We start from the raw sequence: 26,625 nt of genomic DNA, 5'->3' as shown, positions 1-26,625 counted from the left end.
TTATTTATTTCTTTTCCCTCAGATCTCTGCTGCTGCTTAGCAGTGAGGAACAAAAAAGGTACTAGGAGATATTTTTAATTCCCCTAAAGAAATAGCCAAATATGCAGATGAATAATTGTTCCTTTCCCCATCAGTATTCTCCCCCATCACCACTCATAAAGACTCTGTGTTCCAGGCAGTCACACAGGTCTGTTTTGTGGTGTTTAGTTTGAAATGACACCAGGGACTGGTCTTCCAGCCCTTCCCTGGGGAGGACATTTGAAAGTGCTGTTATTATTAGTTGCAGTATTTATTATTTGTATTACAGCAGTGCCTTGGGGCTTCTGCTGGGACTGGGATCCCATTAGAGGTGGCTGCTGAGCAGGGAAAGGCAGTCCCTGCCTCAAACAGCTCTCTGCCAAAGCAGAGGGAGCAGACAAAGGGGGCAGGGAGGGAGTGGAGAAGGGTGAAATGAGGTGTTGGAAGTCACAGAGGAAACCTCCCTGTGACCTGCAGCTCTGTGGGGCTGACCCTGTGTGACAGCAGAGCTCCAAACTGATCCCAAAGAGCCACAATCCCAAAGAGTCAGAATCATAAAGACTCAGAATCACAAAGACTCAGAATCCCAAAGAGCCGGAATCCCAAAGAGCCGGAATCCCAAAGAGTCAGAATCCCAAAGAGTCCCAATCCCAAAGAGCCACAATCCCAAAGAGCCACAATCCCAAAGAGCCACAATCCCAAAGAGTCAGAATCCCAAAGAGTCAGAATCCCAAAGAGCCACAATCCCAAAGAGTCACAATCCCAAAGAGTCCCAATCCCAAAGAGCCACAATCCCAAAGAGTCCCAATCCCAAAGAGCCACAATCCCAAAGAGCCACAATCCCAAAGAGCTCCATCCAGCTGCCCATTTTCAGGTTAGGGTCAGGCTGCCTCTCTGGGGTGCTCTGCAAACAGAGGAGCCCCCTCTGACCTTCTGCTTCCAGAGGGAGCTCTGGGCTCAGGCCTCTGATCCCTTTAATTTGTTCAATTAAACAAAGTGAACCCTGAGCTGGGCAGGAGGGGTCACAGCTGGTCCCTAAAACACCCTGAGCTGGGCAGGAGGGGTCACAGCTGGTCCCTAAAACACCCTGAGCTGGGCAGGAGGGGTCACAGCTGGTCCCAAACACCCTGAGCTGGGCAGGAGGGGTCACAGCTGGTCCCAAACACCCTGAGCTGGGCAGGAGGGGTCACAGCTGGTCCCAAACATCCTGAGCTGGGCAGGAGGGGTCACAGCTGGTCCCATCTCTGGGGATCCAGCAGGGATATGTCCAGCAGGCCGTGCCTCTGGAATTACCTCCTGTCCCTTTCCAGGGTTCTGTGAAAACACCTGTGTTTACTGGGACATCAAAGCAGCGAAACACTCAAATTCCAACCTTTCTTTGAACAGAAATTTGTGTCTGGGATTGACAGGAGGTTTGGATGGGGGCCAATCGATGAATAATGTGATCCAGCCATAATTTGGGGGACCCCAGTAAGTTGCAGTGAGTAGAATGAGGCTTGGGCTGTTGTGAGACCCAAACCAGGGCTGGTTCAGGGCTTCCAGCACTGCTGGAGTCCTGTGCTTGGCCAGCAAGGATCCCTCCCTCTCTGCACCTTCTTGTGCTTTCTCTTGTTCTCCCCACACTGCCAGCGAGCAGATCTTTACATCCAGGAGAATTAATTCATGTCATTGAAACAATCACAAACCCCTCAGAGCCACAGAGCTCCTCCAGAGCTGCATTCCTGAGGCCTTGAGGACTCCCCAAGCCCTGCTGAGCCCCACATCCATGCACTTGTCTCACCAGCCATGGATTTCCACACGTCCTAAGGCGTGACAGATTCAATGGTGGATGTTCTGCTGAATTGTTGACTCTTGTTTTTCGTTCCTGCACAGTTTCTAGCGAGGAACAAACGCGTGGTTGTGAGCAGGACTTCGTGTGCCTGCCCTGCCCTGGCTCCTTCCCCCGGCCCTGCTGAGAGCTGAACTGCACCGAGAGGAAAACCAGGTTAAAGATCCAGCTTTTAGCTCCCTGTTAATTGCAACTTATCTGGGGCCCGGGTAATTGCTCATAAATACCTGCTGAGTTGCCAAGCCTGTGTTAAGGCTTGTCAGTCTTTAATAAATCTTGAAGATTTAAGATGCTGCTCCTTGCTGGTGCCCATCACTCCCCGGTGCAAGGGAGGGCAGAGCCGGGCAGGATTCCTCCCGGGCTGCAGGGACGTGTGAGAAGGGAAGCAAGAGCTCCTGGAAAGGTCATTGGTATTTTTGGAGCAATAAATCACGGAGGGGAAGATTTGCATTTCGGCTGTATAAAATCCAGGGCTGGATTAGAGAGAGCATACTTTGCAGTAATATTTCTCTCCTGACTTGTTTTATTAGCTTCCTTTAAACATGTTACATTATTGCTTATAGAATTTCATTTACTTGGATTGGCAGCTTGATAAATATGTCTATTGGCGATGATTTGGATTGCTCTGGGCATTAATATTATTAAAACCTGTCACAAGGAAATGTCTGAAAGATGACTTACTGTAAAGATTACAGCATGAAATAAATCATACAATGGTATTTGTTACCGTTTATGGCCTCTTGGAGCCGAGTCAATCCCTTTTTATGTTGCATTATTTTTCAAGTTTTTATAGCCTTACATTATATATCGCTGTCAGAAATGAACAGATGGGGTGTCAAACACGAGCCTTCTGAATAATTCCCACCCTCGGGTTATTTGTATGAAGGACAAGTGTAAAGCTGTGTTCTGGAGGGAGGCAGCGGGATGGAGGTGCAGGCAGTGTTGTTCCAGCGGGCAGCTCCTTTGTCAGCAGCACATTGTGCTTTTGAGCAGCACCTGGGCTCGGGGCTGGCTGGGTTTGGCACGGAGAAGCCCGGAATGGCTCCAGCCCCACGCTCCCCCAGCCCTGCTGCTGCTGCTGGGGCAGAGAGCTGTGCAAGGACAAAGCTCCCAGCGTGGGGGGACACAAAGTGGGGGTGCCTGGGGGTGCCCCACTGTTGTAGTGCATCTAAAAATCTTGGTATGTCCCAAGGGTAGAACTCACCTCTGGTTGTGTAATGTTAGTTCCTACCTGAGAACCTTCTCTCCCCCCTTCCCATTGGCTGTGACCTCCCTGTATCCCCTGATCACCCCTGCCCCTGGTATAAGACCCAGAGCATTTCGCTCTCTCTCTTGCCCCGGATGGACAACAGACAATAAACCCGGGGTTATTCCAGCAAGTTTGAGCCTCCTGTGTCTAGATACTTTGAGTCCGTGTTGTATCCACACCAGGACCCCTCCACCGCCCCTGTCCTGAGACCAGTGGGGCTCTCACCACAGGGGGTGGGACAGAGGGGTCCCACCGAGAGAAGGATTACAACACCCCACACGTTTCAGGGCCGGGATTCTGAAACCAGCCCCTCCCAAACCACACCAACGCCATTTCTGGAGCTTTTCTTTTTCTGGCATTTCTGGGAAGTGCAGGGAGGCAGCTGAACTGGTGTTTTGGACACGGGAATGTTGAGAACTGATGTGAGCTGGGAAGCTCCTCTAGGAAGAGGGGGTGATATTTTGCATCCCACTTTTTGCTGGGTTGGGAAGTCCCATTGTTCCTGCTCTGTATTTGTGAGGCCTTCTCCTCAGAGTCAGGATGGAGCGATGGTTAGGCTGATAATGCACAGGCAGTTAATTAGGTTTATTTGTGTTACAAACACCCAGATGGGAGATATGGTCCATCAGGGATTCACTTCTCCATTCAGTTTGGGTTGGATTTTGTGAATAGGCCTCCAGTTATTCCTTTTTTCATTCCCTTTCCTTCTGGAGAGCAAAACATTTGGAATGCTGAGATAAAACCTCTCAGCCCTCACCTGCCCTCATGCACAGGATTTTTCCTTCAGTTTGTGTCCCTTTGGCACCCGGACTCCTGCGAGCTCAGCCAGCCATTCCTGCCCTGTTCCATCAGCTAATCCAGAGTTCACTGCAGCTGTTCTCCCTTCCCCGTGTTCTCGTGGCTCTCCTGCTCCTCTGAGACTCCCACTGGAGGGCAGAGAGCCTCTCCCTGTGCTCCTCATCCCATTCTCTCTGCTCCTCCTCTCCCTGCTCCAGGCCCTCACCCCACATCCATCAGCAGCACTCAGGGATCCCCACTCACCCTGCGAGGAGAAGTTGTTCTGCTCCTTGTACCTGGGCCCACTAATCCCACTGCAGGTTATACAATGGCATAATCACCTGAGGAATTTGCATGACTGATGGTGTGAGCTCGGAGTGCATGAGGATAAGTTTCATAATTAGCTTTCCCTGTGAACTTGTGCAAACCGGCCTATTTATAATTTGGTCAGCTCCTGGTTTTTAATGAGGGTGCTGAGAGGGACCGAAGCCTCTGGCAGCATCGTTTCATATTTTAATTACCCACAGTAATTCTGACAATTACACCAATGCCATAAATCACATCATAATGACCCATTAAAAAAAACACCCCAATTTAATGATTGGATGAGGATTTAAATGAAACAGACACGCAATGGCTTAACCAGAAGCCAAAAGCTCCACGGAGTTTCAAAGTGTCCCAAACCTTTTCATTGAGCCACGGCTCCAAAAAGATGAAGAAACTTCATGTAAAGTTTCTTTCACAGGCCAGGTCCTGATTTCCTTTCCATGGGATGAAATCCATTCCTGTGTCCCAGGCTAGCACTGGACTGGAGCCTTCACTGGCCATTCTGGCCCTGCAGCCCAGGAGGGTTTAGGATGTCCCTTGCTGTCAGCAGGGCCAATCCCATGGTCACCAACATCCCTGGATGTCACTGGAGCTCAATGACATTGGATTTTAGCCAGGAAACTTGAGTTTTAGGAGAGGTGTGTCCTGGCAGGGAGCTGTGGCTGCACTGTCTGGGCTTTAATGAACTCTGAATTTATCCCTGAGTGTGGATCCATGTCCTGCTCCCCAGTCCCTCCTGCTGAGGGGGCAGTGGGTGAGGGATGCTCAGCATCACCTCTCCCCTCTGGGGATTTCCTGTGGCGCCTCTCAGAGCTGCAGCAGGGCTGGGCTGGCTGCAGGTGCCTCCTCTGAGGAGCAGAGTCCCCCAAATCAGAGCACCCCAAGCGGGGCTGTGCTCCCAGCACCGGATCCAGCTGGGCCTGGCTCCCTGCTTGGGGCCCTCACTGGAAATCATTTCTATTATCTCGGGTCTCCAGCGAGACAACTCCTGCTCTTCAGATTATTTTGCTATTAATAACGTCACAATAAGTGGGTGGAAGTAGCTAATGGCTCTAAGCCACAAATGATCCCAAATGTTCCCAGTCTCTGCTCTCCTGTAAACCTTGACAGATTGGGAGTGCTTAGTAAAATATTGTAACACTCAACACGCATTTACAAGACAGAGATCCGTCCCATGACGGCTTCCAGATGTGCGAGTGTGTGCAATTTCATAATTCAGGAACAGACTCTATTGCCCTCTGCAGATCCCCCATCAGGCTGTTCATAAATGCTGCTCATAATTAAATTAACCCACTAACTAGCCATGCAAATTTTGATAAGCGGTGACCAAAAAAATAAAAGCAGAGAGCTGTTGAGATGCTCTCAAAAAATGACAAGGTTGTCTTCAGGGATTTTTTCTGTCATTATGAGAAGATTTGTTTTTTTCCTCCTTCCTGTTTGCCAAATTCGACTTTGTCCCTTCGTACATGACAACTGTTTTGAGGTTTTAATCCAATAATTAGGAGCTGAATTTTGCCACCCTTCCTCAAGCTGTGCTGTCTGCCTCCCTGAGCAGCCTCTGCTCCGTGTGGGGGATCAGAGCAGCTTCTGTGATTTGGAATGCAACCTGTGCCCAGCCCAGGAGAGCGGGACACGGGAGGGGAGAGAGGGAGAGCGGGAGGGATGGAGAGCAGGAGGAAAGGGATGGAGAGCAGGAGGGGCAGGATGCAGCAGTGGCAGAGCAGGAGGGGAGGGATGGAGATCAGGAGAGCAGGAGGGGAGGGATGGAGGGCAGGAGGGATGGAGAGCAGGAGGGGAGGGATGGAGGGCAGGAGGGATGGAGTGCAGGAGGGATGGAGTGCAGGAGGGATGGAGTGCAGGAGGGAGGGATGGAGAGCAGGAGGGATGGAGAGCAGGAGGGATGGAGAGCAGGAGGGAGGGATGGAGAGCAGGAGGGATGGAGAGCAGGAGGGAGGGATGGAGAGTAGGAGGGATGGAGTGCAGGAGGGATGGAGAGCGGGAGGGGAGGGATGGAGAGCAGGAGGGATGGAGAGTAGGAGGGATGGATGGAGAGCAGGAGGGAGGGAGAGCAGGAGGGATGGAGAGCAGGAGGGAGGGATGGAGAGCAGGAGGGATGGAGAGCAGGAGGGAGGGATGGAGAGCAGGAGGGATGAAGAGCAGGAGGGATGGAGAGCAGGAGGGAGGGATGGAGTGCAGGAGGGATGGAGAGCGGGAGGGATGGAGAGCAGGAGGGATGGAGAGCAGGAGGGAGGGATGGAGTGCAGGAGGGATGGAGAGCGGGAGGGATGGAGAGCAGGAGGGGAAGGATGCAGCAGTGTCAGAGCAGGAGGGAAGGGATGGAGCTCAGGAGCAGCAGGTCAGCAGGAGGGAAGGGATGCAGTGTTTGCTGGGAGTGCTTCAGGTGGGGCTTGGATGCAGAAATGGAGAGCAGGGGACAGTGGCCTCCCTTCCGTGTCACTCTGAGGTTTCTGAGGGGCCCTGATGCACCGAGCTCCATGTTCAGGCAGTTTGGAATTTTTCCATGAACTCTTCAGGCTTTGCCATAGGAATTCCTCCCAAGGCATCATCACCTGGAGCCGGCTCAGCCGAGAACCTGGGCTCTGTGGTACCAAACAGCACCCATTTCACACAAGGATTCAGCCTTTGTTTGTGCACTGTGTAAATCCCAGTGTCACACTGCTCTTTCATCAGCTGAGCTTACCTTTATTGTTCCTGTTCCAAACTCTAAATAAAGCTGGAGTCCCTAACCTTGGTGGGGGACTGGAAGGATTGCTGCAGTAGAGATGCTAACTACAAACTATTTTTATTTTAGTGTTTTCTGTGCAACTGCACTGACTTCACTGGGATTACATGTGCATTGCTCAGGGGCAGATTCGGTTCAGTGGCTGTAATTAAGAGAAATTTAACTACTCATTTTTAAGATTGGTTTTAGTTGTTGCCTGATATATTTGTTAATTATGGGATGGAATACTCTAAGTCGTAATATTTTTCAGCAACACGTAATACCTCTGTGCCGAGTAATTAAACCTCGCAGTTCCTCGTGAGGCAGGGGAGGCTCTTTGATGCTTTGGAGTGATTTAATCCAGGAGGATGAGTCAGCCAAGCCCAGCCAAGCCCCAGGTCCTGCTGGTGCAGGGCTGGAGGCGAGGGAAGGGGCACAGCCGATGTTCCTGAGTGTGTGTGAAACCCCATCCTCACAGAGCGGGGCAGAAACGGTGAGAGGATTCCCAGCCTGGGATGAGAACAGAACAGGACAGCTGCTAAATCATGCCCAGGGCAGGGAAGGAGTCAGGGTTTGTGCTGGAGGAGCCCCAGCCCAGGGGCCAGGCACCCACAGGGGTTTGCCCCCACCTGGCTGTGTTTGGGGACAGGATCTCACAGGGCTTTGCTCTCACCTGGCTGTGTTTGGGGTCAGGATCTCACAGGGCTTTGCTCTCACCTGGCTGTGTTTGGGGTCAGGATCTCACAGGGCTTTGCCCTCACCTGGCTGTGTTTGGGGTCAGGATCTCACAGGGCTTTGCTCTCACCTGGCTGTGTTTGGGGTCAGGATCTCACAGGGCTTTGCCCTCACCTGGCTGTGTTTGGGGTCAGGATCTCACAGGGCTTTGCCCTGACCTGGCTGCGTTAGTGGGGTCACTGGTGCAGCACCCCGAGCCCTTGTTGTTCTGAGGGGCTTTGTGACTCGGCTCTGACCCCGTCACCTCTCTGGGAAAGATTCAGAAGAACCAAACAGCCCCGATTTTGGAGAATTTGCAGCTGCTCCGTAGCAGGAGCACAGAAGGAAAGGTGCTCAGGAGACACCAAGGCTCGCTGTGGCCGCCTTTTCCTGTGACAGGAGCGAAGAGCTGACGTCGGGAGACTGCAGGCGAGGGATTCAACAAAGCTTTAGGGCTTTGCAGAGGCATTAGGAAGAATTTAAAGATAGCTTGTCAGCGGGAAGTTGTTGGCAGCTCACAATTTGATAAAAGGACTTCCACTCCCTGCCTCCTAATGCTACAGACAACTGTTAATCACTTATGTTAGTCCTCAAATGAAGTTTGAAACATCTTGGATGTGTCTGGCCATCTTTTAGCGCAGCTGAGAGCTGCATTATCTCCTTTGATTCATGGAAATGTGAGTGACTGCTTTGTACTAGGTCACGGCTGAGGGAAGATGCAGAAAAGAGATGGAATTTGCGGAGTGTGTGGCAGAAGGAACCCTTAATTAAAGAGGGGCTGCTCAGGGTGGGCTTGGCCTCAGCAGGGTGGGGCCAGCACCAGTAGAGCTCCCTGCAGCCTCTTCCCTCTCTCTCCCAGCTCAGGGATCCAACAGGTGCCTCCTCCCAAGCCTGTGTATTTCCCACAGTATTAGAAGGAGGAGCTGTCATTTCTGACAGGTTGTGTACGGAGCTGATGGCTTTATTGTGATGGGGATGTATCCACTGATTGATTGGTAGATCTGAGTCGGGGAAGGAGCTCGTGAGGAGAGGCTCTGACTTGCCAGGATGGGATCTGTGGCCTGGGATTTGCTGTGAGGAGGGGACGTGTGGCTGGTGAAGGCACCGGTAGAGATTGATTTGATGGGCTGCACGGTCCCCCCGCCCTCCAGTTTGGTACCACTTTGGTAAATTCGGGCAAACCACTTGGAAACCTCTCCCTGCTCCTTGTCAGAGCTGCAGATTTATCTTTCCTTGTGCTGGAGGGTGAGTGATCCACAGCTCTTCCAAACCCTGCTTCATGTTCTGTGGAACCTGGGCAGGAACCCTGCAAGGGGCAGAAGGGAACAGCAGGGACAGGAGTCGTGGTGCCTTTGGCCACCTCGTGACTTCTCCAGGGATTCAGCTCAGTCCCTTCTCTGCTCAGAGCAGCACCTGAGCGAAGCTGGTGTTCCACGTGCTCTCAGCTGCTGCAGAGCTGCCCCCATGCTCACAGCCACAGCACCAAGCTGGAACCTGAAATCGGCCTCGCAGAACGTCCTGCAACGTGGATGTAATTTAAAGTCTCTGAAGACAAGGGGAAAATTCCTGCTGGCTTCTCTTTGCTCTTAATCAAGCCCATGTTTATATAAATATTGCTTCAATGAAGGTCCCCACCGAAGAACTCATTATTTAAAATAATCCTCGGGGCTGAGTCCAAGCAGCAATAAACATCCCAGCTGATACAATAATTCAGGGAAACACTTTGCAGTATATTTTTCCTCGTGTTTGTCTCAGCTGACATTGACAAAGGAATTCCTGCAGCACACAACCCTTCCCCGTGCTGGCATGGGTAACGTGTGACTCACACAACCTCATTTTTCCTCGCTACTACAGACACCAAAGCTGCGATGTCGACAAGGAGGGCACCTCAGATGGGATCTCAGCTCTGCTCTGGGCTGGGCAGCTCCTCGCTGTGCCCTGGATGGCCAAGGAGGGACAGCAGAGTTCTCCTGGAGCCTGCAGGGATGTTCCCATGGGGAGGAGCTGCTCTGCCGCACCAGGCTCTGCTGGTGGGTGCTGAGGTTGTTTTTGGGGTCTTCCTGCCCATCCAAATCCTTCCTCCCAGTTCTCTGGAGCAAGCTGGGGCTTCCAGCGCTGACTCCATGGCCACATTTCCTCGTGATTTCGGTGGTAACCTGGGAACAGAGAGATCTCCAAGGTAACGAGGGATCAGCGGTGCCGTCTGTGCTCCAGCAGAGCAGGGCAGGCACCTGAAGGCACGGGAAGGTCTGACTGACACTGCTTTCACTCTGGAATTTTGTGTGCTGTGTCCCCAGGCCCCTGGGCCCGAGCCATTATTGATCAGGAGATCTCAAAGATAGTTTGGTTTATTTATTTAATGCGCCTAATCCGTAAAAGAACAAACCCCATCTCGAAATGGCAGGTTGTGCTCAGAGCTGCCAGAGAGCTGAGAGTAGGCAACCAGATCTTGCAATGAGGTGATCAAAGATTTCATCAAAAATACAGAATGTTCAAGCTGTTCTGCCAGCTGGGAGACTTGTAGCAGGCTGGAATTCATGCTGCTTGAAATGCTGCAGCTTCCTCCTGAGCAAATAAAAGGGCCCCATTGCCCAGCAACCTCCAAAATAGGATTAGTCACCACAAACGGGCAAATATCCCAACAGGGCTGGGAGCTCAGCCTGGGAATTCAGGGGGGATGTTTGGAGAAGATCTTAGGGGCAGGAGAAGTGAGAGAAGAGCTCCCGAGTGCTGGTGTGTCCCAGCCGCCCCTGGTGTGTCCCAGCTGTCCCTGGGGTGTCCCAGCTGTCCCTGGTGTGTCCCAGCCACACCGGGTATGCCCCAGCTGTCACTGGTGTGTCCTGGCTGTCCCTGGTGTGTCCCAGCTGCCACCGCTGTTCTGTGCTGGGGGGTTTGTGTGCCTGGGCCAGGCTGTGCAGGGAGCTCTGTGCCAGCACCAGGAGCCACCACAAAGGAAATCAAGGCAAGAACGGTTTTTCCTCTTGGTGTTCCTGCAGCACCTCCCTGTGCAACCACAATTCCAGGTCAGGCAGGGCCTCAAGGAGCCTGAGATGGATTTCTGGGAGGGAGTTGGGTGCTTGCCACAGTCCCAGGCTGTGCTTTGGGTGATGGAAAGCTGCGATTTTAAACTTGTTTGGATGCTTCGAGGTGCAAATGCACTCCCAGGGGCTTGGACATAACAGTGCAGCATTTCCCTGTGCTGTGAAACCCAGGAGGGATGGATGGATGGATGGATGGATGGATGGATGGATGGATGGATGGATGATGGATGGATGATGGATGGATGGATGGATGGATGGATGGATGGATGGATGGATGGAAGGATGGATGGATGGATGGATGGATGATGGATGGATGGATGATAGATGGATGGATGGATGGATGGATGGATGGATGGATAAAGAATGGATAAAGAATGGATGATGGATGGATAAAGGATGGATAAAGGATGGATGATGGATGGATGGATGGATGGATGGATGATGGATGGATGATGGATGGATGGATGGATGGATGGATGGATGGAAGATGGATGGAGGGATGATGGATGGATGGATGATGGATGGATGGATGGATGGATGGATGATGGATGGATGGATGGATGATGGATGGATGGATGGATGGATGATGGATGGATGGATGATGGATGGATGGATGGATGGATGGATGGATGGATGGATGGATGGATGGATAAAGGATGGATGATGGATGGATAAAGGATGGATGGATGGATGGATGATGGATGGATGGATGGATGATGGATGGATGGATGGATGGATGGATGATGGATGGATGGATGGATGATGGATGGATGGATGGATGGATGGATGGATGGATGGATGGATGGATAAAGGATGGATGATGGATGGATAAAGGATGGATGGATGGATGGATGATGGATGGATGGATGGATGGATGGATGGATGGATGGATGGATAAAGGATGGATAAAGGATGGATGATGGATGGATAAAGGATGGATAAAGGATGGATGATGGATGGATAAAGGATAGATAAAGGATGGATGATGGATGGATGGATGGATGGATGATAGATGGATGATGGATGGATGGATGGATGGATGGATGGATGGATGGATGGATAAAGGATGGATGATGGATGGATGATGGATGGATGATGGATGGATGGATGATGGATAGATGGATGGATGATGGATGGATGGATGATGGATAAAGGATGGATAAATGATGGATGATGTACACTACAGAGTTCCTCCATGGCCATGCAAAGCACAGGCCTTGCAAACACGTATCACAAAATGATCCTCTCATTTTTACATGATGCATTAAATATTTGATTTTTTTTTTTAACTTTTAACACTGACCAAGATGTTTGGGAATGAAGGTGATTTTTTTCCCCCTTGACCTCAGTATTGATAAATGCCAGAGCTGGGCGGTGTTTTTGGGAGGAAAGTCTGAGTCTCTCCTGGTGCCTCACCTGGCCCTGCTGCACATTCCCTGCTCTGGCTGCTCCTCTCGGGTTCGTAATTGTGCATTTCCTCTGCAGATTTCAGCAGTAATAGTTTTTCCAATTGTTCCTATAAAATAAGCTATAAAATAGATTGTGTTTTTAATTGTTTAGCTTCATTCAGCAGACTAATCGTTGGACTTCAGGCATGTTACATTAAATACAGCTAAAGGTTTCATTATTCAATTTAAACTAATCTAATTAGTCAGAGACAATCATTTAATTTGGTTATGATTCTAATCTCTCATCAGGAAACTTCTCCCTGACAAAGTCCCTGCTTTCTCTTTGGGAAATAAAACTGCCAAGGAGGGAACATTGTAGGGAATTAGCCAGGAAAAAACCACCAGGCCAAAGTCGTTACTGAGCTCCTGGCATTAAACCGGCACTGCTGCCTTGTTCTAATTTCTCATGTTTGAAGCCAGCAGGGATGAAATTTTCTCTGCTGTAGGGCACACTTGGAATCCAAACCCTTAAAGGGGAGATGCTTCTTTTTCTACAAAGTCTCACCCCTCCAAGCCACAAGATAAGGAGGGGTTTAAACCCTTCTGAGTGGAGAGAGAAATCTCAGATAAGCCCAGTGGCTGGATTCAAGTGAATGCACTGGATTCAAGTGAACACAGTGGATTCAAGTGAGTGCAGTGGATTCAAGTGAATGCAGTGGATTCAAGTGAGTGCAGTGGATTCAAGTGAGTGCAGTGGATTCAAGTGAATGCAGTGGATTCAAGTGAGTGCAGTGGATTCAAGTGAGTGCAGTGGATTCAAGTGAATGCAGTGGATTCAAGTGAACAGAGTGGATTCAGGTGAACACTGCAAGGCCCAGGGAGCAGAAGGCAGCAGTGAGAACCTGCAGGGCTCTGAGGAATTTGGGAATTTCTCCTGCAGCTCCAGGGAGAAAGGCAGGATCTGCAGGCAGGAGCCCCTGGCTGGAGGAGCAGTGGCCCAGGGGCAGGGGCTGCTGCGTTTTCTGTGTGAGCAGCAGTGAGGGGAGGTCCCTCCATCCCCCACAAAGGATAAAGGAATCCCTTTTCCTCCAGGCTGGGGCGGGAGGGTGCTGGAGATGGAGCTCAGAACTGCAATGGAAGCAAAACCGACTCCAGCCCAGCAGAATATTTATGGCATCTCTTCCTTCCTTAATTTGGCGAAGGAGCTGAGATTTCTTCTCTGGAGAAGGTGGAGTATTAATTAACTGAGGACGGGCTGAGAAATGGATGGCTCTCCTAAGTGTTTTCCCTATACTTTATTATCATTCTAGGCTTTTAAAACAATGGCTGTGCCAAGGAAAAGATTAGAGTGAGGCAGAGACAGGGTTTTTTTAATAATAACCAGACAAAATAATATCAATACACAGCATACACCATCAGAACAGGAGACAAATTCGTTACAAGGTATATTTGAGTAAGAGGTAATTGTGACTTGAATAGATTACTTTTATCTAATGTATTTATTGCTACATAAATATAAAGATGTATAGAGCTCTTCTGATTGTATCCAGAGAGGAAGTAAATAGTATGGATTTTTATACCTGTAATTTATGTCTCTCCATCTGCAGTGACAGCTATGGATGCTGTACCCTACACCTACCCTGCATCTTTCTGGCTGGGTGTGGAACAGACACTGGGGGCAGGAGGATCCCGGCCCTTCCCTCTCTGTCCTGCTCCAGGGGGATTTGTTTTCTCAGAGCACGAGGGTCTGTCCCCCAGCCCCTCCCCAGCTGCCCTGGTTCTCTCGGGGGTGGCAGCTCTGGCTGGCTCTGGGTCCTTCCAGCAGCACCTCAGGGCTCTCCCAGCTGGGGAAACTGAGGCACGGCTGTTTGGGCAGCTCCCTGGGGCCAGCTGGGGAAACTGAGGCACGGCTTGTTCGGCAGCTCCCCGTGACCAGCTGGGGAAACTGAGGCACAGCTGTTTGGGCAGCTCCCTGGGGCCAGCTGGGGAAACTGAGGCACGGCTGTTTGGGCAGCTCCCCATGCCACGTTCCCCTGCACATCGGGGTCAGCCACAGACGCTTTCCCCCATTTCCCTCGGGGCACGGGAGGGGTCGCACCAGGAGAGGAGATGGCGGCTGGAGATCAGCCGGGCACAAACCGTGCCTGGTGGGTTCCTTCTGACCGACGGCTCCACAGCAGAGCACGGGGCTCTCTCCCCAGTGCATAAAACGCTGCTTTCCCAAGCCAAGGCCGGTTTTTACCCCTTCTGAGCACTCCACTCTGCACCCGAGGCTCAGGACAGGGAATTGTCTCTCCAGGAGCTGCCTGCAGCTCGGGCTGATCCATCTCTGCACGCCAGGCTCACACTCACCGAGCTCTGCAGACAGAAATGCAGGGTTGGGACAGGATGGCATCACTGGGGAAGGGATTTGCAAGGCTGGCACAGAGGTTTCACTTCCTCAGCCACTGGCTCTGGCAGGGTGAGAACCTCCAGGGTAGGGCGAGGCTGGGGGGACAGAGGGGGCTCGGCTGGACATCCAGGGACCCTGCCCATCCAAATCCCACCTTGTGCAGCCTGGAGAGACAAATCCAGGGAATTCTGCATCCTGGCCACGATGGAAAACAACCTCTGGGTGTGGGGACTGCAGCAAAGGCCAAAGGCAGCAGAGTTCAGGTGGGTTTGGGGTCCCTGTGAGCGTTTCACACCCCACAAAGCCCGGCTGCCGTGCACAGCCCCTTCTCCCAGACAGCTCTGAGAGAACCAGACCCGCACAGGGCACACACTGCTCACCCTGCAGGAACCAGCACTTGTGGGGTCACTGCTGCTGCCAAGGGCTTCTCATCTTTCCCATGGAAAAGTTTAGGTTTTCCAGTAATGCTGTAATTACCCCCCTGTCATGTCACAAAGCAAACAGGTTGGCAAACCTAGGTACCAAACTAAATAATCTGTGGCATAATCTAAACACATAATGGTAATTAAAGCTGACAGCTTAATAAGATACTGAGATTCAAATGTACAGTAGTAATCTGCAATTAAGTAATCTTTTGTAATAGCACCCTGCCAGTTTGTGAAGTTTCAGGTAGAAGGCTGTGTACCGTTCCACAGCAAAAATATTGACACAAGGAAAAGGTATCCAGGCAATGATCAGCACCCAAAGGCAGCAGTGGCACCCAGGGAAGGCACAGCACCACCCTGACCCCTCGCAGGCATCAGCCAGAGCTGCTGCCTCGGCCTGGGAAGGGCTCCTGCTGCTGCTTGCAGGGATTTGATTCCTGCCATTGCTGCCAGGGGTTCTGGCAGTGCATTGTCTGCCCTCAGAGGTGCTGGGCTGGAGCTGCAGCCCCTCCAGGACCTGCCAGGGGCTCTGATCTCCATCACTCCCCTGCTCCTCTGAGCTGAGTGGATCCATTCTACGCTGTCTGAACAGGAAAAAAAAACATTCCTGACAAAACCTTGAGGGAGTTCAGATCCCATCCTTGACTTTATTCCCAGCCTGTGCAATGTGGGAGCATTGACACTCAGGCCCCAGAGGCTGTGCCAGGTAGCAAAGGCAAAATTTAGACTTAATGGTAAGAGAAACAGGATTGGATGTGAACAAATCCCCAAAAATAAACTTTGGATTGGAACCTGCTGAATTGGCTCGCTGGTGAGAGCAGGAGGAAATGGCACACGTGCTCCCAGGACCTTCTGGATTTCTCCTTTAAGTCTTTTTGGTTTTTTTAAAAAATTATGGGTTTGTTTTAATTCCTGCAGCCTCTGTCCCATCTCCTCATGCCCAGCCCTCGTGCAGGGGAAGGAGGAACAATCCCTGGGAACAAAGAATCCCCTGGATCCAGGGAATCACATTTTCCTGGTGATGTCCATTAGCAGCTCCCAGGAGAGCTTTTCTTTTTTAATCCTCTGAAGCTCTGGGTGAACAAAGCAAGCCTTGGAGAAGCAAACCAAGGCAAGACACTTTCTAAATATCGGCAGGGCTTTGGGGTTTTTGCATGACAGTGACATTCCTGGGCCAAGGTAAGAGATTTCCCGCATTTGTCAGGTTGAACCATTGTGCCTTGCGTTGTGCCTTCCTCTTCTCTCCTTTCTGCTGCTCCTGACTGTGCAGATGCTCTTCTCAGAGCCTGAGCTTTGGGGAGCTGAGCCCAGGCTGGCCCAAAAGTCTGCCTAGCCCTGCAGAGCCCTTTGGGACAAACCCCTCAGCGTGCTGTGCTGCTTTACTGATTCCCCCAGGCCCTTCCAGAATGGCAGACAGCAACAGGCACCGCGTGTCCAAGGGACAGGAAAAGCTCTGGCCCAGGTGTTAATTCAGTGGCTTTGAAGGAGGCAGGATGGTTTGTCAGGAGAATAAAAATAACAGAGTTACAAGGGTCTCGCTGTGCAGCACAACTCCAGAGCAGCTCCTGAGCAGAACCGAGATCCCTGGGGCCTTTTCTACTGCACTGGATCCCAGCAGACCTGGGTTTGGTCCTGTGGCTGCACCCTGTCCTCCCACAGCTCTCTAAGGGATCAATCAGCAAGGGCTTGGCCTGGTTTACCCTTTCCAGAGGAGCAGGAGGCATGGCAGAGGCAGCTCAGGTGAGATCCCAGCTGCCCTCGGGCCAGGCTCTGCTCCCTGGGGGATTTTTGGAAGCACAGAGAGGGGCTGAGGGTGATCCCAGCCCCTGTGAGCAGATCCTGTGCACTGGGGCTGACACCTCCAGGCAGGGATTGCAGCCCTGCGAGCTCCCTGCAGGATGTGGCGTGTCAGCAGAGGGAAAACAGCTGCAATCTGTTGACATGGCTTGGGTTTCAGTGGTGTCAGATCTCTGACAGAATAACAAATGGAGCCCAGTCCCCAGCACATGGATGCCTGCCCTGCTGCAGTCCTGAGCAGCACAGAAATATCTTCAGATTTACAGGGATGGGCTGGGAAGCAAAGAAACCCCAGGAATTTCAAACCTGGAAGCAGCAAACAGCTGAACAAAACCAGCTGGAGCTTTCCTGTGATTGAATAAGCTTTCCATAAATCCCTCTGGTGGAACTTGCCCAGGACAAACGCTCAGGATGAGCTGAGAGGGGCAAAGCTTTGTCTGTGCCAGGCAAGCTCCCATTTCCCAGAGGGATGAGCAGGGTCTGACACCTCGGGCCAGGGCCCTGCTGGAGCTGCTGTTGCTCTGGCCTGCCCAGAGGAGCCGCTCAGACCCTTTATACCTTCACTGCAGTCCCTCCCCATGGAGCCTGGGAGGAGTTTCACAATTAATCAGGCTCATGCAGGACCATTAATTGCCAAGCTCAGCACAAGCTGAGCACAGCTCCACGTGTCAGGCGTTTTCTGAGCTTGTGGGATGATCTCTGGGCTCAGAGGCAGGTCATAAATGGTGATTTCTCAGAAACAATGGATTAGGATCCAGGAAACCCTTGCCACGAGGAGTCAGGGAGCCAGGAGAGAAGCAGCAAGGTGGTCTGTGAGGAAATAGGAATGCTGCAGGTATTATGGAGAACATGGGGAGCAGAACGTGGCCCCCATGCTGTGGCTGCAGCCCACACATTTCCCTGCAGCTCTCCAGGTTCCTCAGAGCCCCAGGGATGGATTCCAGGGCAGGGCCAGGCTGGGATGAGGGTTTGTGAAATATCTGTGCTGGGAATGCTGAGCTGAGGGATGGCCCCAGCCCTGCCAGGCAGCAGCACATTGATGGCCTTGTGATTCTGGCTACTTTTAGTCATCCTTAAAAATGATGCACTCAAACGTTTCCTGACCCAGGGGGACCCAGCAGGAATCAATCATCACTCAGGGAGTTCCTTGTGCTGGCTCTGTTGGTTAGTGGAAGTTTTGGGCTGTGCTGTGGGTGCCTCTGGCGCTGCTCTGCTGTCACAGAACTCGCTGGGGCCGTGGTGCCAGGGCTCACCCAGCACGGGCAGCAGCTCAGCACAGCCCTGAGGGGGCTGTGGAAAATGGGAAAGGAGGAATCACCCTCATTCCCAGGGGGAATTGTGCCAGGCTCAGCCAGCCAAGGCCCCCGTCCCAGCCGTGGGAGGGACCCCGTGAGCCCAGGCTGAGCCAGCAGAAGCAGCAATTGCATTTCTGTTCAGTCAGGAAAATGAGGGGCAGGGGTGAGATTATTCTTCTCTTTTTCAACATGGGTAGTTCTGATCTGAGATCTTAAACCCGAGCTGCGGGAGCAGAGGACACGCGGCAGTGCCACCACCATGGGTGTCACACCCAGCTGGGTCCCACCCTGGCACTGCAGCAGCAGCTCAGCCCCTCAGGACATCCCCACCTCTCCTCTGGGACAGCCCCGTTCCTCAGGACATCCCCACCTCTCCTTTGGAGAGCCCCTCAGGACATCCCCACCTCTCCTCTGGGACAGTCCTGTTCCTCAGGACATCCCCACCTCTCCTCTGGGACAGTCCTGTTCCTCAGGACATCCCCACCTCTCCTCTGGGACAGCCCTGTTCCTCAGGACATCCCCACCTCTCCTCTGGAGAGCCCCTCAGGACATCCCCACCTCTCCTCTGGGACAGTCCTGTTCCTCAGGACATCCCCACCTCTCCTCTGGGACAGTCCTGTTCCTCAGGACATCCCCACCTCTCCTCTGGGACAGCCCTGTTCCTCAGGACATCCCCACCTCTCCTCTGGAGAGCTCGTTCCTCCTGCCCCAGCTCAGGACCAGGGGATGGGGCTGGAGTGGAGCTTCCACAGCTGCACCAACACAAACCAAGGGATGAGCTGGCCAGGATCCGTGTGTCACGTCCAGTTGGGCTTTTCTGGGAAGGCTGCAGTGTTGGAAAAGTATCCCATGGCTGCTGCTCGCTGATATGTCAATCAGCCGGGGGTAATTAATGACTCCAGACAGAGCAGGGCCTGCCTGAAAGGATAAAATGTCACTCAGGCCCAGGATCCCGACTCTGTCCAGGAACAGAGAACACTCAGGGGCACCCTGGGCTGCCCTGAAATCCAGGGAACAGGAGAAGAAATCCAATATTGCTTCCAGCAGTGTCAGGGATGAGGGGATGGCAGGCAGGGAGCCTCCAGCAGGCAGAATCCCCTCCTCTGGCTGCCTTTGGGAATTTCTCAGGACACTCAGAGCAGCACTGCTGGCTCAGCTTGAAACGAGACCAGCGGAGGAGTTTGGGTGGCACAAGTGAGCTGTGAGGGAAATGTTCCCCCTCCTGCCAATGGTTTCAACAGCTCCTGGGGTCTCCATGGGCAGAGGACATTCCAGTGAGCTCAGGTACTCGAGTGAGCCCCGAATTCCCTCCTGGTCCAGCCGTGGGCTCCGGAGCCCTGCAGCACCAGCTCAGGGTCAGTGGCACTGGGCAGCTGCTCGCTGATGGGAGCAGGTTCTGGCCTGGCCTCTGTGTGCAGAGGGGTTCCCAGCAATGCTCTGCCTGCAGCTGCAGCCAAACACGGGCTGGGGAAGAAGGAAACGTCTCCTGAACGTCACAGAACTGCTGCTCCTTCAGAGGTTTCAAAGGCAGCCTGGAGCCGTGCGTTACCGCCGGGGACTCGCACATGAGCACCTCCGCAGCCTCCCCACCTTTCAAATTCCTGCAGCGGAACTCAGCAAAGAAAGTACAGAATGAGGGTGACATGCAAATCCTATTAATTCATCCAAGTATGGAAATGCAATCCTTTTGATGTCAAAAAGTACAGCAATGATATGTTAAAGAGCTCAGCACGCTGCTGTTAAATATGTAAAGTGCAGATTCCCCCGCAGCTGTATCACTCCTGCATCAGCCTGGACTATAGCTCCTGACTTTAAAAGACTGGGAATTACTCTAACAGCATTACAGGCCTGTGCCCAACAATGTGGTCAGACGTTGGTAAGAGGATTTGGGATCAGCGTGGATTTGCTCCCCCCGTCCCTGCCGAGCTCGTGCTGGTCCCTTGCTCAGGGAAAGGCAGGTGACAGATCCCAGAGCGGCTCCTGCAGGAAGGGAGCTCTCGGAGGAAGGCTGGGAACGGAGTTATTGATGCACTGCAGGCAGAGCAAACAATTTTAGAGTAAAAAAAAGAGAGGGAGAGAAGTTGAGAGAGAGAGGGAGGCACTCCAGGCCTGGTTTTTTTGCCTTCAATCTGAGTTTGAATAATTTTTCCAAAAAATACTGACTAAGGGCACAGAGTGATGTTTTTGGAATATGGCAGCTACAGGGACAGATGGAAGAGGCCTGGTGGGAATTCAGAGAGTTCCAGGGCAGAGGGAGACTTCTCCTCTCACCTTCTCTATCCACTGATTCTTCCCATGTCAACATTTCAGCGATGGTGCAACTTCAGCTCTCCTAGGGAGACATTTAGGCTTGGCTTAAAGATTCTGAGCAATCAAAAAATTCATCCCATCCTTCAGCAGCTGCTCCAGAGCCTAATTAGCTCTGTTTGAAATGTGTATCCCATTCCTGAAAGAAAATGAAACCATTCCAGAGAATTCTGCACGTGCAATCAGTCACTGAAACCAAAATTCAGGTTTTTCTGCAGCTTGAGCCAAAGACACCGGATTGATAAGCATGAAAAAAACGCAAACAAAAAATCCCCCTGAACTTGTCCCATAAATCAGGCCCTGCCTGTACATTAGCGAGTCAGCTGAGGGAGGAGAGTGATGGTGTTTGGTGTTTTTCCTCCCTCTCTTTCCCCTAACACTAATTAGGTTTGAAAGGCTGCAGCTTGAGTCCAGATACCACATGCCGAGAAGAAAGGAACCCAAACAGCTGACGCAGAGTTCAGACTAAACTAACTGCAAGCTCCCCAGGGACATCACAAGGTAAACCTGATAGTCCCTGTCATTTACAATCATTATCAGGCAGCAGAGGCGCTGTAATTTTACTGGGGAGCCAATTAACAGATTGCCGAAGCTCAGGGATGAGGTCTTGGTCCTTTTTTCTGGTTTAGACAGGAAAATGGGGGAGGAAAGGCTTTGTTTCGAGGGGATGCTCCAGGAGATTTCCTGCCCAGGGGAATGGGCAGAGCTGGGCTCTTGAGGGAAAAGAAAAGAGCAGGGGGTGGCAGAGGCAGAGCCCTGGCTCTGGTGCCAGCCCTGCACAGCTGGGTCAGGTGTCCAGTTCCATCCCAGCCCTGCACAGCTGGGTCAGGAGTTCTCCATCCCTGCACAGCTGGGTCAGGAGTTCTCAATCCCATCCCTGCACAGCTGGGTCAGGTGTCCAGTTCCATCCCATCCCTGCACAGCTGGGTCAGGTGTCCAGCTCCATCCCATCCCTGCACAGCTGGGTCAGGTGTCCAGTTCCATCCCAACCCTGCACAGCTGGGTCAGGAGATCTCCATCCCATCCCTGCACAGCTGGGTCAGGAGTTCTCCATCCCTGCACAGCTGGGTCAGGTGTCCAGTTCCATCCCAGCCCTGCACAGCTGGGTCAGGAGTTCTCCATCCCTGCACAGCTGGATCAGGTATCCAGTTCCATCCCATCCCTGCACAGCTGGGTCAGGTGTCCAGTTCCATCCCATCCCTGCACAGCTGGGTCAGGTGTCCAGTTCCATCCCATCCCTGCACAGCTGGGTCAGGTGTCCAGTTCCATCCCATCCCTGCACAGCTGGGTCAGGTGTCCAGCTCCATCCCAGCCCTGCACAGCTGGGTCAGGTGTCCAGCTCCATCCCAACCCTGCACAGCTGGGTCAGGAGTTCTCCATCCCTGCACAGCTGGGTCAGGTGTCCAGCTCCATCCCAGCCCTGCACAGCTGGGTCAGGTGTCCAGTTCCATCCCAGCCCTGCACAGCTGGGTCAGGTGTCCAGCTCCATCCCAGCCCTGCACACAGGACATGGAACTGCACCCCTGACAGCTGAAACAGCCAGGACTGGGTCAGCACAGGCCGCTCAAGAGCCCAGCACGAGTGAGAAGCAAGAGAAGAACCTTGGCCCAAAGCTCCAGATGGAAACGTGTCTGTGCTGGGGAAGTTTGGGGTTTGGATCCAGCTCTGGGTGTTTGTGTGTTGGACTCGTCCTCCCTGGAACAAACTCCTGGTGCAAGCAGGACTCAGTGAACCATGCTTGGAGCAAACAGAACACAGAGGAAGTGTCCAGCCTTCCCCCTGGCAGCCCTCTGCAGACCTGAGCTGCAGCCAAGGCAGTCAGCTGAGCTCCTGCCGGAGTTCCTTGGCCCAAAACCACCCAGTGGATCTGCAGACTGTGATAAGGGTTTGGGCACTGGGCTGTGTTTGCCCTGTGGCCAGGGAAGGCCCAGCAGCAGGGTCTGAGGCCAGACCCCAGCACGGGCTGCTGGAAACACTCGGGAGAGCTGGAAGGAAGAGCCTGGGCAGGGTTATACAGGATCCTCAGGCTGAGATCCTGCAGGGTTCCTCCCCTGTCACCAGCTGAACCTTCCCTCACTTCCAGCTGGAATTCTGTCCCAGCATGGCACACAGGGGGTGACATCCCTTTTCTTCCTTGTTGTTTGCCTGCTTTAAACAACCACACGTGCCTGGACCTCTGTGTCCTGATATTAAGCAGATTTTGTGCATTGCCAGGGCACATTTTGCACTGAGAAAACTGCAAGAAACACCAAAACCTTCTCACAGGTGACTCCTGTCCCTCCCAGCCTTTGTTCAGCTGCTCTGCCTGAGCCAGCAGTTCTGCTGCTCGGGAAGGAGGGAACAGGCAGAGAAATCCTAAGAAAGGTAAAAGCATTAATGGGTCAAGGCCTCCTTTGCATAATTCTATTATCACCAGGAAGATGCTGCAATAATCATGTTAGGCATGTGCTCTGGAGCATCAAAGTGACTTGTCTTACCTTACTTTTTGATGTTAGACAGGTTTAAATGCTTTGTACAGCTGAGGCACCTCAGACAGCTGATCAAGAGAGCCTGTGCTGTTCAAGCAAAGCAAAGGCCTGTTTTGCCTTTTTTTTTAATGTCAACAATGCCACATTCTTCCAGCAAGGAATAATCTCTGTTGTCACAAGCTGTGAGAAGGAAAGGTGTGGGAGAGAGGCTGTGTGTGGGAGCTGCCACTGGGAATCTTCAGCTCCCTGAGCATTGTTTGGGCCAGAAATGCAGAAATGCACCTGTGCTGGTGCTCTGTGCAGCTCCCCTGGTGCCAGCAGGGTGGGAGCTGGGTGGGGATGAGGTTAGAGCTGCCTGAGGTGCCTCCTTCTGCTTTCATGGAGAACTTGGGGGTTGATTTGGTTTGGGTTTGGTTTTTCACCCTTCGGTGGCACAACAGGATTTTTGTTTCCAGCCAGAAGGAGGAGCCAGATCAGTCTGGAATTTGGCTCTGTGGTTTTCTGCTAAAACAAAACAAAACAAAACAACAACGAGATTCATTCTTTGCCCTTTGGGGCCAGGAGAAAGGAATATTGGATTTTTGTGAAAGGGAAATGGACTTTTAAGTATTTTTTTACAGGTTTCAGGGTTGGGGGTCAAAGTTTTAGTCCTGTTTTCCTTACACTTTCATCCTTGACTCAGCCCATTGCTTAAAGAAAGCTTTAAAGAGGAGAAGGCTGCTATAACTTGATACTGGGACTCTGTAGGACATAATCTGAGTAGGATGAGCTCCTTTCTCCCTCTGCCTCCTCCAGCTCCTGTGGAACACCAGCAGTGAACTGGTCCCAGTGCCTCCCCTCCTTTGTTCCAGCTCTCTGGTGTTCTCCCTTCTCCAGGCAAGCACCAAAGAGAAGCAGAAGTCCTAAATGCCAGCCTGGAGCATCAATCATAATTCCTGAGCTGCCAGCAGTCATGTAACTGCTTAAAGACCTCAGCAGCCCTCTGGCACTTAAAGGAAAAAAAAAAATCATCTAATTAATCACAGGTGAAACAGCTTGGACCTGCTCCAAAAGCCCCTGAATTTACTGCCAAGCTTTGATGCTAATTTTCCTTCTAAGTAACCCCCTAAAGAAATTTACGATTAGGTAATTAAAGTGATGAATAAAGAGATACTTAGAAGAAAAGAGAAGAAAGAGGGGGGAAAAAAACCTTGAGTCAAAAGCCTTAAATCTCCTCCCCTCCTCAAAGAGAAATGTTAGTCATTTCTGCACGTGCTTTGTCTCTGGAAATTGGGTTGGATTCCCACAGGAGGCTTGAGAAATATTCCCTAAATTAATGTTTGCATAACCAAATAAAAGAGAAAAGAAGGAACTCCTAAACAGATTGTGATGCCGAGGTGGCTGAGGGGAAAAGGGACTTGTGGCTTCTCCCTGAGAATCCCACACTGAGCAGCTTCTGCCAGGAGCTGCCTCCTGCCTTTCCCCCACCTTCCCCAGACCATTGTTTTAAAGGTAATTACAGACCTAGCAATGCCATCTAATTAAAAAATGTAGTGATATCTAATTAAGAACTCTGGAGTGTGTGAAGGTTTAAAAGTCTGCCCAGGTCACAAGTGCTGTGTAAGGCTCTGCAGTGTCTCTCCCTCATTTTTTCCAGAGGAGAAGGATCTCAGCAGCCTCTGATCCCTGCTCCTTCTTCAGGCAGATGTTCCACACCAAACTCAGCACGAGGGGTGGGAGCTCAAACACGGGACAGAGGCTGCACAGCTTTGGTTGTTTCCACTAAAAATGCAGAAGTGGCTCCAAAACAAAGGAAAAAATCAGGATGCAGTGTCAGTTCCAGGCTCTGCATGACACCCCCGACCCTTCCCTGCCCTCAAACCCCTGCCCACCTCTCACAGCCCCCCTGAGCTGAGGGAAGAGCTGCTGGGTGACTCTTGAAGATAAAAAATGAGAAAATGGCAGATTAGATCTGAGGTGACAGAGATGAGGAATAAAAGCCATTAGAGCCCATTTGCAATGTGCCCTCATTGAGTCAAGTTTCAAGGTGTTTTTGCAGATTATTAATAGCCTGACAGCAGTTTTTGTACAGGAATCTGATAGGGGAAGTAGCACTCGTGTACACACACTGCAGTGTGCAGGGAAGTGAGGCCCGCCATTTATTCACCTGGAGAGATGTGAAATGCAGCAGAGCAGCAGCTCCAGGCAGAACAAACCTCCTGGGCTCCAGCTGGGCTCTGTCACCCTGCAGAGCCACCCGAGGAGCTCCCAGAACCTCTGCAGACCAGCCTGGGCTGCTTCCAGTGGCCCTCCATCACCCCAGCCCTTGGTGAACAGGACCCTGGCTTCTGCCAGGTGTTTGGGACACCCAAAATCTCCCAGAGATCAAATTTACTCAGTGTGGCTTCTTTTAAACTCAACAGAGCACCAATCCTGAGCAGCTTTTTCCTGTCTCATCCCCCTTACCCGAATTGTCTCAGCTGCAGCCATGACAGGAAAGTGAGAGCACAGCAACGTGTGGGAAAGGAAGGTTAAAACATTCCCAAAGTTACACTTGGTAGCTGCGTGCTCATAAAAGAGAAACACCAGGTGGGGAGCGCTTTGAACTTCACAGGCTTCGTGGGGCTGGGCTGTCAGACGTGAGGAACTGCAGCTTGCCCGGGGAGGGAGCGCGGAGCTGGGCTGAGCTCTCCAGGCTCCATCAGCTGGGGGTGGCTGCTCGTCCCTGCTGCTGCTTCCTCTTAAACTGCAGCTGTCGCTTCCCCAGCTCCTGCTGCAGCCTCACCCTGCACCCTAATCCCTGGGGATTAGAAATAATCAAGTTGATTAATACTTTTTATTACATACGGTGGAGGCAGCCAAGCCAGTTCCCAGTGAAAGTGGACAACAAACGGCAGGGATTCGGTTTTGCCCCTTTTCTCTGCTCCTTTCCACCCAGCACTGCCTCAAGGATGGGCTGCTGTGCCAACAGCTCGGATAAAGGATTCTCTGGTGGTGGCTGCAGAGCCTGAACCAAGCCCAGAGGAGCTCAGTCCTCCTGAATCCACATCCCCTGAGCTGGGATCAGCCAGCAATTCCTGCTGCACCGGGTAAAACCTCACACGTCTTTCCAAATTCCATCCCTGTGGGACAGGGGAGGGCAAGGCTGAGGGCAGGATCTCCCTTCACACCCTCACAAAGGCCCTGGGACAGGCAGTGAGTGTTGGGCAGCTCCTTGCTCAGCCCTTCTGGACTCCTCGGGCTGGGAGCGGCTCCGGGAGCCAGCAGGTCCTGAGGCAGCTTGTCCTGATCCAAATCCTGCTGGAAGCAATTCCCATTCCCCACAGCTGCACTCCCAGCCTCAGTTTCCCAGAGAGGTGCTGGAGATCAGGCTCTTGGCTCTGGGGATCCCATCTGGATAAGCTCTTAAGAGCTGGGATTTTGTCACTGCAGAGAACTGATCCCCCCTTGGATCAGCCTGCGGAGTTCTCAGCTGGGGAATCGCCCCATGTTCTCCTTGTCTTTGCATTCTGTGCAGTGTCTTGTGCCCTTGGCCTCCCCCTTCTCATCCTCGGGGCTGCAGCTGATAAATTCAGCCTGTCTGAGTTCCCACAGGACAGCCCCTGCTCCTGCAGCTGACCAAAAACTGCTTCCTGCAATGGAAAGAATTTATGTTTCTCATCATTTCATTAAAGGTGTCTCTCACCTTTCACCATAACTAGTTGTTTTTATTTTCAAATGAATATATAACTTCCTCTCCATGGGAAAAAAAAAAACCAACCAAAAAAAAAAAGCTTTCCTTTGAAGAATATCTAAAAAGTGACTTTTTCAAATGAATTTTTTTCACACAGTTTTTCAGTGAGGTTTCTCTTTGACCCTATGCTCCAAAATTATTTTTATTTTTATTTTTATTTTTATT

The 26,625-nt window shown here is 51.9% G+C and overlaps 1 long non-coding RNA gene across 1 annotated transcript; it reads left to right on the top strand.

The window, feature by feature from the left end:
- Nucleotides 1-19,295: 19,295 nt before the first annotated feature.
- Nucleotides 19,296-24,092, top strand: LOC147648900 (uncharacterized). The gene is made up of 2 exons (XR_015279795.1): nucleotides 19,296-21,212; nucleotides 21,460-24,092. It is a non-coding gene; the product is annotated as an uncharacterized LOC147648900 (long non-coding RNA).
- The last annotated feature ends 2,533 nt before the right edge of the window (nucleotides 24,093-26,625 follow it).

This window comes from Cyanistes caeruleus, chromosome 29 (genome assembly GCF_971803275.1).
Source record: "Cyanistes caeruleus chromosome 29, bCyaCae1.hap1.1, whole genome shotgun sequence".
Taxonomy (NCBI): Eukaryota; Metazoa; Chordata; class Aves; order Passeriformes; family Paridae; genus Cyanistes; species Cyanistes caeruleus.
This window is presented reverse-complemented; position numbering and strand designations above follow the sequence as displayed.